This window comes from Podarcis pityusensis (genome assembly GCF_964106645.2).
Source record: "Podarcis pityusensis genome assembly, chromosome: 7".
Classification (NCBI taxonomy): Eukaryota; Metazoa; Chordata; class Lepidosauria; order Squamata; family Lacertidae; genus Podarcis; species Podarcis pityusensis.
The window spans coordinates 15190077-15202370 of NC_138031.1; the positions used below are offsets into that span (position 1 = coordinate 15190077).

Sequence of the window (12294 nt, forward strand, 5' to 3'; positions counted from 1 at the left end):
TTGGCCGAGGGAGCCGGCGTACAGCTTCCGGGTCATGTGGCCAGCATGACTAAGCCGCTTCTGGCGAACCAGAGCAGCGCACGGAAATGCCGTTTACCTTCCCGCTGGAGCGGTACCTATTTTTCTACTTGCACTTTGACTCACTTTTGAACTGCTAGGTTGGCAGGAGCTGGGACCGAGCAACGAGAGCTCACACCGTCGCGGGGATTCGAACCGCCAACCTTCTGATCGGCAAGTCCTAGGCTCAATGAACATGATGGCACTGCCATGTGTCTGCATATCAAGATGTTCCCAACAGCTGCCTGCACAGAAAAGCCCAGTTTTGCACATGGATCTTTCTAGCTGGATTTGGACCAGAGCTTCTGATGCAAAGATGATTTCAAAGACTGTTTCGTAGTTGTCGTCCCCTCCCCCTTCTTCCAGGCTTGCTCTCCAAAGCCAGGCTCGTTGGCGAGGGACCGTGAATGGGTTTATTTCTCCTTTCCAATCGCCTGGAGTTCCTTCCAACCATATCCCTTATTATCTCGCAAAGCTGGGCTGGATCAAGGAAGCAAAGCCAGCTTGTGTAAAGCAATTCCAATGAATTAAGAAATCATCAGAGAAGCAATCCCTCCAGCCCGCTTCCTTAGAAGAGAAGGAGGGGGAAAATATGAAACCTGGATATATTTTTTTTAAAAAAATTAAATGCAATGTGCACCAGAAATCATTTACTACCCAAAACATACAATATGATTCCGGGAGGTGAAATGAGTGGCAGAATGGAGGGATTTCAAAAGCCCAACTCCCCTCTCCCCACCCCTTCTAACACGAAGAGGAAATCAGGTGGTAGTAACACATGTGTATTGTATTTCTCTCTCTCTCTTTTTGCAATTTCTGTTTGCAATTAATTTAATTGAATTCACTCGAGTTTAAACTGGTCCTGTTGAATGGGCAGTTCTCTCCCTCTTCTTTCTCGCTCTTCCCCCCCCCCTTCCAACTTACAGGAGTTCCCTCCCTCTCTCCCTCCTCCTCTCCCCCCCCACCCTTTCCACCCTATTAAAACAACCTCCAAGCCTTCACTGGTTTAAAAAAAAAAAAGGAGAAAGAGAGAGAGACCCCTTAACTTGGAGCAGGCAGAATCTCAGCAGCCAAGGGGAGGCAGGAAAAAGAAGACGGGGGAGAGAGAGAGAGAGAGAGAGAGAGAGAGAGAGAGAGAGAAAGAGGCAAGAGACGTCTGGAAAATATTATCCACCCGCTACTTCCAACTGCTGAGGCTGCTTGCTGCTGCTACGCCGCCGCCGCCGCCGAGCCTGAGATAGAAGTTCCATTCAGCCCGGACCAAAGAGAGAGAGTGAGACTTTTTTTTTCTTCCCTCTTTTGCCTGTTGATGCTGCGCCGCCTTCAACTTTTCTTAGCAACTTCTGCGGCGGGCGCCTGGACTCTCCACCGCCAGGAACAAGCCCACCGTCTCCATCTCTCTGGAAGCCAGCTTTGAGAAAAAAAAAAGGAAGGGGCAAGGAAATTTGAAAGAAAAGGCCAGAAACTTGAAATTTTTTAGGGAACTGGGATCCAGGTGGGGGAGAAAAGATCCCCCTTCTGCTCCCTGTTTTCTTCCCCATGGTTTGCAGGCCGTTGGGATCCACCCCCTCCAAACACCCTCCCGAAAGCGTGAGTTGATCTATTACCTCAATCTGGGGGGAGAGGGCTTCCCGGTCTCCGCACCGCGCCGACGGCCTCTTTGTAGATCTTGGATGAGCAGAGAAGAACTGCAAGGTGAGTGAGGGTTGCTTTTTTAAAAAATAATAATAATGGCAATTTTATTTCTGTTTAGGTTTCTTGCAAGAAATCGGGTGGGGGGGATTGGGGGGGATTTATTTATTTTTAAATAAGAGGCGGACATTGCTTCCGAGGAGGGGGACAGAGAAATGTTAGTGTTTGTGGAGCGCCATCGAGGCAACTCGTTGCGCGCGTCTGCCTTTTAAACCGATGGGAACGCAGGTCTCTGCCCCGAGGAACAGCCTAATTTAATTGCCGTTGATCACCTGAAGCTTCTTTCAGATAATGTTGTGCATCTCTTTACTGCATCCTGTCTTGGGGAAGCTAAATTTAACGCCTAGGCTACCTTGGGCGCGTCTTCAGGGCGCAGGAAACGATCCTGCCAAGGTCAACCGCGTTTTAAGGCTGCAATTCTGCGCGTACTTACTTGGGAGCAAAGCTCGTGTGGGCCTAAGCATAGTTAGGTTTTTTGGGGGGGGGTGCGCTTCTCTTCTACTGGGGGAAAATGGTATTGGGAAGTGTTCACCTTTAGCCGGATCTTGCCCCTTTTCCTTATCCTGGTCTATAAATCGTTTACCAACCCCGAGTTCTGCAAATGCATTAAAGATCGAGGATCGAGCGCCAGGGTTTTGTGGCAGAACAGAACTTACTCGCGAGTAAACCCCATTGGAAGGGGTTTGTGGAGGAGTAAATGCATCTAGGTCCTCCTAGTCTCTTCTCTCATTTCCGTGATAATTGTGGGAACATCCATAAAATCGATGGAGGGAAATCAGTAAGTCTACTCGCAAGTAACTGGGGGGGGCGTGTCTTGTACGCCTAAGTAAAGGAATAGTTTTTTCCTCTCGGCTTGCAAGAAATATATATCACACGTATGAACACACCTATGTAAGCTAAAAGGTTCTTGGGAGATTTGGAGACATTGATCTGGTTCCAAAATATCAAAGGAGCGAGTCTATCCCGGAAGGCGGGTCTGCTTTCCCCTTCTCTCTCTCTTTTGGACTGCATACACTGTAGCTATTTAGACACTTGTAAAAACATGAAACGTGACTTTGCCACGCCCTCCCCTCCCTTCCCGGTTTCAAATGGGTGGAAGAGAGTGGAGAAGGAACCTGGGAAGGAGCAGAAGGCGAGAGGGGGAGGGGTGTGGGTGTCAGATTCCCAGTGATTTATTTATTTATTTAAGGAAGTGGGGAGAGGATGTCTCAGCAACCTACAAACCGAGCCAGAATCGGCCAATACATTTGACTGGCGGGAGAAAGGAGCTGCTCCGCAACGCTTCCACCTACGGAACGCGCTGCCACAATATGGGAGGGTAGCTGGGTGGCTGGGGCGCGCTCTTGGCATCTTTCGTTTTTCTTTTTCTGAAAGACGCATTGATGGGAGCTACAGATCTGTCAAGGCAAAGGCTGTGAAACGAAGGAGCCGTGTTCAAATGCAATCTGAATAGCCAGATGCTGCGGTGGTAGTGAGGAACATCTGGCTATTGACCCCCCCCCCGCCAGCGACCATGGCCAGAGCTGCTGGGAGTTTGGAGTCCAGCAACATCTGGAGAGCCGGTCTCCCCCTCCCCTCTATGGAAGAAACATCTGTCTGCTCGGTGTTAGGAAAGGGGTGTGTCTGGTTCGGTGAACCCTTTTTGCAAGACGCTTCGAAATGCTTCGTGGAGGGGGAGGGAAGCAGAGATAGGTACCCACCCTATATTAACACGTGGGCACCCTGACTCCTCCACCCCACCCTCAAGATCTGCCAGTGCCTCTTTACTCAGGCCTTAAGCCTCGCTGGCTTCAAAGCCCCTTACTCCCAGGTTGTCTATGCGTAGGATCGCTGCCGCAGCTGGGCGCCGTTTTACAGGAGAGGAGCAATGCAACTCCTCGCCTCCAGGCCTTGCAAGGCTCAATGCTTTGCTACCCAAGTGCGGTGTGTGGCCGTGGATCGGGGCGAGGGTTTTGCTTTGGTTTTTTCCGGGTGGGCAGGGTTGAGATCCTCTGCCTTGGAGGATGGGGCGCGCCGGCAGGCGAGGGAAATGGAAGGACGTGGCATCGGCTCCGGAGCCGCGCGCGTGCAGGCAGGGGCCGATCCGCTCTCCCTCCATCCGTGGGGCAGGACAAAGAGACAGGCTTGAGAGGAGGCTGCGCTGGCCCCGGCTTGGCAACCGCCTGCCGGGCTCCAAGATGCCTATCTCTCTCTCTCCATGCCCTGGATAGAAGCCACCTCATTGTTTCGTTCCCACTGCTCCCCCCCCCCTTTTATTGCTCCGGATTCAGCAGCCTTTCTTCCCTCGTGGGAAGGCGCAGCGAGTTTAAAAGCAGGGTCCTGTTGCAAAAGGCTTCGACAGGGCGCAGCTGGAGCGGTTCAATTATGGGGAGGCGGGGAGAAGAGACCGTGGTTATGGGCCAGAGTCCAGAGAGGCGACCCACACGTGTGAAGCATTCGCCCCTCCAGCGCATGAAAATAAGCCCCGGCCTGCCTGCAGCCCCGCGCCCCCTTGCAAGCCCGGGGAGAGGCGTCTGGGGCCCCGGCCGCTTCCTAATCCCCGCCTTCCCTTTTTGCAGAGCGAGCAAAAAAAAGAAGAGCGAGGTCGCTCAGCAAAAAGCCAGGCAGACTTTTATTGCAGGCTGGGAACCCACGTGGCAGCAGGCAAGACCCGAGATGCAGGGAATGCCGACGATGAGGTCACTGTGTGGGAGGGTCCGCCTCCTCCTTTATGACGCGGCGCCGCACCGTCTCCTGATTGGCTCTGGCGATCTGGAAGGGGTTCCCCCGGCCGATCCGTGAGACAAGCATGAGGGAAATGGGGACTTTTTCTACAGCTGGCGCCTCTGAGAGGGAAGAGAAAAAGGAGACGTTTCAAGGGGGTTCTTAGCATAAGAAGCTCCTTTCGACTTCCCAGCCCTGCCTAGAGAGTCAGGGGATGGAACCTGGGATCTTCTGTTCTCCCACGGAGCTCAAACTCCCTCCCCCCCCCCTTTTTTATTATTTCAGAATAAAAATTTGAGCCACAGCAGATGTGGAAATGGATTGGAAAACAAAGAAGAAATACGTTGGGGGCGGGACGGGGACTCCTAGAAGTACTTAATTTACAAAATAGAACATCCAGAAAGTATAAAATCAAGTATAAAGTTCTTAAATCAGCATCTGCGTAAGGATACGCTCCCAAATTATAACTATAAATGAGTCTCTTACATATGTACGTTAAGTATTATAGGATGATTAGGGCTGCCATACATCTGGGATTTCATAGGCGGAATTGACGTCTGTTTTTTTTTTTTTTTAAATTTGACGGGGAAAATTTACAAAAGAGCGCAGGTTTTTGTGTGTTGTGTTTCCTTCCTAAAGAAAGCTCAGCAGCTTTGGGGTGTCCTGGTTTTTACTTTTTTGAAACATAGCAACCATAAGGATGATAACTTTCCTCAATATCCCTTGATGTTCTTGCTCTTATTTTGAAAAGATAAATTAAATTAACTTATTTTGATATTATACTGCACTGAAATGTTTAACTGTTTCTTTGATTGCCCTTGAATCTTCCCATCACGCTTGCCATCCTGTCTGAGAGCTGATGGGTTATTATACCATATAACTGCTCTAGAAACATGGGGCTTGAAGGTTAAGCATTTTTTTTTTATCCCATTGATTTTGGGGGTTGGGAGGGAGATTTAAAGCAGGTGATTGTGTGCTTCAGATGGTGACTTCATACTAGGGAGCGAGTCCCACAGAGCTCTGTAAACATGCTTAGGCTTGCCTTTCTCTAGCCCCTGCCTTACAAACTGCATTTATTTCCTTAGACTTCAATATGAGTCCGTGTGCTCACTTTTCCTAGTACAGTGGTACCTTGGTTTACAACCATAATCCGTTCTGGACGTCCGGTTGTAAACCAAAACAGGTTGTAACCCAAGGCGCGCTTTCGCCAATGGGGCCTCAAAAAAAAGGGGGGGTTGTAATTTTTTTTAAATGGGTTGTAATTAAAAAAAAGGGACACGCACTTCTGGGTTTGACGTGGTTGTAATCCAAAACAGTTGCAAACCAAGGTATACAATACACAAGGTTGTGTACAATAAAATCAAAGGAAACAGAGGCGAAAAGGAGTCACCCAGGTACAAAACCTATTTCCATAGATGCAGGCTGCAACTAATAACGTTTTACCTGCGTTGGAAGGCAGTTATGTTCGCCTACAGAAGCATGAGAATTGTCTTACCATTTTAGTAAACATGTTTCATGTACAAAAGGAAAATAACTGGGGGCGGGGAAGAGTGACCCCACTCCCAAATAAAAGGATTATTTTAGATTTTAACCATTTAAAACAGATGTGGGGAATCGGTGGCCCTTCATATGTTGTTGGATTCTAGCTCTCTCAGTATTGTTAGCCAGCATGGCCAGTGGTCAGGGATGACGGGAGTCAAAGGTGCCAGCTTTTCCAGATGATTGAGGGGCCTGACGTAAGTCTCAGGGAGTCAGGGGGTGGAGCCAAGCGCCCTCTGGAAATTGAAGAGGCCTGGTCCCGGCCCCCTCAAAAAATACATTGGCGTTGGGGCCAAAACTGCCTTGGCCCCTAGGTGTCTGCCCCCAACGATGGGTGTTCAACATGTGGAAGGTCACAGATGCCCCACCTTAGATTTGTGGGCTTTGTTTGTATAAACAGAACTCGGGGTTTGAGATGATGGGAAGGGACCCTCTGTGGCGTTAACATATGAGAGAATCCTGGAGGTGAAATAGTTAAATGGGTTACCCAATCAGAACCCAGGGGGGTGGAGTCAGAGGGACCATAAAACCAGCTCTGGGAGGGGCAAAGGGAGAAGGTCGTTGGGAGTTGGGTGGTTGGTTGGAGTGGGAGTGAATTGGGATAGTTTGTGGGTAGGTTGAGTTAGTGTAGCGAAATAGGCTGAGTCAGGAACAGTTAGGGGCTAGGAAGACAAGTAAATATCTGAGAGGTGGTTTAGTGAGTGAGAGCAGGTAGCAGAAGTTATAGGTCTGGATAGGCACCCCATGAATGTAATTGACCAGTACGGTTTATGAAACCACATGCTTGTTAAATTGCAAGAAATAACAAAAGTGTGTTTCAATTTAACCCTGACTGGATTCAGTATTGTCCCAGGTAGGGCCTGGGTGGTGGCAGCGAGAAATAAAGTGGTGGCACAGGGATCAATAGGCGGTGAAACGTCCGGGGACCCTGTGTGATCGCCACACCCTCCTTCCATGCACACAATACAGTGGTACCTCTGGTTGCGAACGGGATCCGTTCCGGAGGCCCGTTCGCAACATGAGCAGGATGCAACCCACGTCTGCGCAGGTCACGATTCGCTGCTTCTGCGCATGCGCAAGCGGCAAAACCTGGAAGTAACCCTTTCCGGTACTTTGGGTCCCCGCGGGACACAACCTGAAAATGCTCAACCTGAAGCAAACGTAACATGAGTTATGACTATAATTGCACTCCTTCCTCTTGCCCCAGATTGACCAACAAAGCAAAGGCATCGCGGTTGGTAGCACAGAACAATGGAAACTAATAATTGGCTGTATCAAAAGACCTTGGTGGTTGCATCCAGCACGTGTGCTCAGATCCTTTGAAGAAACCAAGGACCCGAGCACACATACTGGAAGCAAGCTTCATTCAAATCAATGGGATAATGCTGAGCAAAGATGCTTAGGATCAGGGTATTAGAGAGAAATAACTTTCTCAAGGCCACAACAAATCCATAAGTAGATTAGTCACCAGCCTTGAAGGCAGACTGGACCTCATTGGCTCGCCACCGAATGCTCTTTGAAATAGTGTGTAACTGACAAGCCACATATATTATCCCCAGTGGTTTCTAGTTTCCACACATCTTTAAGTAATAGCTATCAGCAGGAGCAGAAAATAAAACCTACCACCACCCAGCAGTCTGCACAGGGAACAGGACAATGAGACAGCTTTGAAACTTGAGACTTGGCCTTTTCAGTTCTCTTCCAACCCACTGAAATGAGATGCATCAATCTGCAAGCCAGCGGAGGCTGCAGTCCAACACAGGCATGCAAAGGAATGAGCCTCCTTGAATTCACTGGGACTTTCTTCTGAGGAAATCTGCACAGGCACAAACTATCCCTGGGAAGCCTGTTCCACTGAAATAGATGAGGCTCGCTTTGCTGCAAAATCCAGTTAATTGATTAGAGAACTGGAACTTGAGGCTAGTTTAGCTTCTGATAGTTCAAAATATAATTGCTGCTGATTAATCCAAGGATAACAGTGCTCCTTTTGCTTTGCGCTGTATCAAGACCTGTGTGCTAGGATGGTAAATAAACCCATACATAAGAAGAACAAGGGACGCGGGTGGCGCTGTGGGTTAAACCACAGAGCCTAGGACTTGCTGATCAGAAGGTCGGCGGTTCGAATCTCCGTGACGGGGTGAGCTCCCGTTGCTCGGTCCCTGCTCCTGCCAACCTAGCAGTTCGAAAGCACATCAAACTGCAAGTAGATAAATAGGTACTGCTCCGGTGGGAAGGTAAACGGCATTTCTGTGCGCTGCTCTGGTTCGCCAGAAGCGGCTTAGTTATGCTGGCCACATGACCGGAAGCTGTACGCCGGCTCCTTTGGCCAATAAAGCGAGATGAGCGCCGCAACTCCAGAGGCAGTCACGACTGGACCTAATGGTCAGGGGTCCCTTTACCTTTACCTTTAGGGCTGAGATTCATGTTCTCCAGCATATTTTTACAGCAGGAGAAACCAGTGATTCCTTCACCCTTAGTTGCATTTGTCCTGTGTAACATGATCATGTGACATGAACATATCAGCAGGCTTGAGGAAACCCCAAGGTTTGCAGAAGTATGACAAATCTATAGAAAGGGGAAACTCCAAAAACAGCTCAATGATGAGGACTAAGAGTATATGCACACTATACCTTCTAAAGCATATTTGAAACAACTTCTTTGCCTCCAAGAATTCTCGGCACTGTCGTTTGCCCCTCACAGTTACACTCCTCACAAACCTGAAAAACTACAGTGCCCAGAATTCTTTGAGGGGAAGAATGTACCTTGAAGGTGCTTTGAAGGCTACAGTGGTACCTCGGGTTAAGAACTTAATTTGTTCTGGAGGTCCATTCTTAACCTGAAACTGTTCTTAACCTGAGGTGCCACATTAGCTAATTGGGCCTCCCGCTGCTGCCGCGCCGCCACCGCACAATTTCTGTTCTCATCCTGAAGCAAAGTTCTTAACCCGAGGTATTATTTCTGGGTTAGTGGAGTCTCTAACCTGAAGCGTTTGTAACCCAAGGTACCACTGTGAAATATACTCGGAGTCGAGAGTGGATTTCATGCTCTTTATTCAGCTCATAGTGGTGAGGAGGAATGGAAGTTCCCCCAGAATGTCTGCTTTATATACATTATTTACACAATGGGCCCCACGTGATTGGCTAATTCCGGGATTCTCCTGTAGGCCAATCAGGTTGCGGATTCACTTCCACCTGGAGCTGGATTGGGTGGCTCCTGTGGACCAATCAGACTGCTGCATTTTGGATCCTATTCAACTCAGTACATAACACACTGTATACTGTCTGTACACAAATGTGCTCAGTGGGTACAGAATGCTGGCTAACTTGAGAGGCATTGAACAGAAAACTTGTAGGAGGGAGGAATGTAAACAGAGTAGCTAGAATTCTGAGCAGGCGCATAATGCAATGTGTTGCAGGTCTCCTGTAGACCACTGTTCAGGGGGCAAATACAGTTGTATCAATATATTTGTTAGCGTTCCAGCCATTCACACAGTTTGCGATTCTGCAATGTGTACATTTAGCCACCTCTACATAACTAGCTGCTAGAGGTGCTTTGTGTTTTTTTGCTAATTATATAGGGGGTTAGGTTCACTTTTAGCCAATCCAGTATTGCAGAGACTATTTCCTAGCATGTCTTTTCATAGAGGGGCTCATGTACATGCACACATCACTCCGTGACAGGAATGTGCAAAATAGCTACTGCATGATCTAACGTGGAGAATGGTTTGAAAGATTGCCAGATAAAACCTCACTTTGGTCACAGGACAGGCTAACTAGGTGGCCTTAAGGCAAATCCTCACCTCTTGCCTGGTTTTATTAAGGATTAGTCAATGGCTACTAGTCCTGATGGCTATGCATTACTTTTAAGTGCAGGAGGCAGTAAACCGCTGAATGTGAGTTGCTGGAAATCACAAGTTGGGTGAGTGTGTCCTGCTTGTGGACTTGCTATGTCTGGGCACACTTGGCTATTGTAAGAGCAGGATGCTGGACAAGATGGGGATTTGGTTCTGATCCACCAGGGCTCGCTCTTTGCTCTTTTTGGCCACCACTCACCCCAGCAATATGGCAACAATAGCACTTGCCCTCCCTTACTGAGCCTGCTAGCAATTGCAGGGATAAGAAATAGGATGTGCTTTGAACACACGCATATGCAATCCTATGCACACTTACATGGGAGTAAACAGCACTGGATAAAGTGCAGTTTATGTGCATGCATAGGATTGCACAATATGAATGCAAAGTATTATTCTTACTTACCAAACACCCAATACTTTCACTTCCAGCACAATATTGTTCAATGGAGGATATTCACATGCTTAGTTATGTGAGTCACTGGGTACTTCCAGCTTCACAAAAGCCTTCCTTTTTCTCAGTATAGTATCCACCCCTCCCCCTCATTTATTACTAAGAACTCAACATTCCTTCCCAAAATGTTGGCATTCCCATACTTTTCTCATTGGCATCCTTCAAATGATATTTGCACCATCTTTCTTTCTTTCTTTCTTTCTTTCTTTCTTTCTTTCCAACTCTTAGGGGCCAAGGTCCCTTTGGCACCCTCAATAAAATATTTTGGGGGGGGGGGCACACAAACCTAAAGTTGATCAGAATTGCCATTCAAATGGTGTGTTTGTGCCATGTCTACTGACTTGATTATGCGGACCAGAACTTATCTGGCCCCCTCCAAGATTTTATTCAAGTTGGCATCCTTGGGTGCCGATTTTATACTCCCTATCACTAATCCAGATTGGTTAGAACCCTTATTTTGACTTATCTGCGCTCTTTGGAAGCAGGGAGAGACCTTCATTTTAATGAAGTAAAGGTAAAGGGACCCCTGACCGTTAGGTCCAGTTGCAGACGACTCTGGGGTTGTGACGCTCATCTTGCTTTATTGGCCAAGGGAGCTGGCATACAGCTTCTGGGTCATGTGGCCAGCATGACTAAGCCGCTTCTGGTGAACCAGAGCAGCGCACGGAAACACCGTTTACCTTCCCGCTGGAGCGGTACCTATTTATCTACTTGCACTTTGACGTGCTTTCAAACTGCTAGGTTGGCAGTAGCTGGGACCGAGCAACGGGAGCTCACCCCGTCGCGGGGATTCAAACCCCCAACCTTCCGATCGGCAAGCCCTCGTACCTTAACGAAGCATGCCTACAGCTAAAAGGTGTAAGACTTGAGAGCAATGGCGTAGGCAAACTGACAGTTCAGAATAGGGCCCCACGCCTTTTAATTCAATGCTACTCGGAGACCCCGTACTGGGGTCTCTGAGAATGTACAGCTGGTTTCATGTTTATAATGGCCTGATTTTTTTTTTATTATTTCTTTTTTCATTATTGAAAGCTGGGCTCTCTCCTGTTCTTTAATTTGCACTTAAAACAGAGACCTGACATCGGCTCTGTCTGATCCCTGCAGCGAAGATCAATGACATGTAAAAAATCTGGAAATGATAAATGAGCTAAGGCAACTGGGCTGCAGAGCAGTAAAGCCGTACAGATGTAACATAACTGTTCAGTTTCCCCTTCCATTGGCTCTTAAAACTGGAAGGGGAAAGAATGCTGACAGCTATTTTATGTTCATAATGAATGAACGCTGGGAATCATTTGTACTTCAAAGATGGATTTGCTTCTGCTGCTGCCAAAATTAAGTCTCAGCCAGCTTCCCAGAAATGGGGGTGCCAATCGGCTAATGTAGCAATCGGCTAATGTTATAATTTACAGGTGCCTGCGTACGGTTCGAATGTAAATACAGTAAGTGTGAATGTAGAGATGACCACCCTCTGAAACTCCTCCTACAGCTTTTTGGAAGCTGAAGGATGCAGCAGATCTCTGGTTCATCTGACTGGTTCCTGGCACAATAGAGAATCATGTCTTGAATTTGAGGAGGCTGTTCCTGGAAAAGAGGCAGTCTGAGAGGAGAATAAGTCAAGTCATGTGAGGGAGATCTTTAGGCAGAGGTGGAGAAGCATATAATTGGGTAGAAGAATAAAGATAATCAGTAAAGGTAAAGGACCCCTGGGTGGTTAAATCGAGTCAAAGGAGACTATGGGGTTGCGGTGCGCATCTCACTTTCAGGCCAAGGGAGCTGGCATTCATCCACAGACAGCTTTCCGGGTCATGTGGCCAGCATGACTAAACCACTTCTGGCGCAATGGAACACTGTGACGGAAACCAAAGCACACAGAAACACTGTTTACCTTCCTGCCGAAGCGGTACCTATTTATCTACTTGAACTGGTGTGCTTTCGGACTGCTAGATTGGCAGCAGTTGGGACAGAGCAACAGGCGCTCAGCCCGTCATACGGATTCGAA

At 48.1% G+C, this 12294-nt stretch overlaps 1 protein-coding gene and 1 long non-coding RNA gene across 3 annotated transcripts in view; both read left to right on the forward strand.

Moving 5' to 3' along the window:
- LOC308480959 overlaps nt 1–12294 on the forward strand; it is a 387800-nt gene that overhangs the window by 343987 nt on the left and 31519 nt on the right. The gene's annotated exons all lie outside the window — the stretch shown is intronic.
- The window catches only part of HAS2 (hyaluronan synthase 2), a 42723-nt gene continuing 31519 nt past the window's right edge, over nt 1091–12294 (forward strand). For both annotated transcript variants that reach the window (XR_013988273.1, XM_081012677.1), the window contains exon 1: nt 1091–1752. The gene's annotated coding sequence lies outside the window, so the exon portion shown is untranslated. The remainder of the gene's footprint in view (nt 1753–12294) is intronic.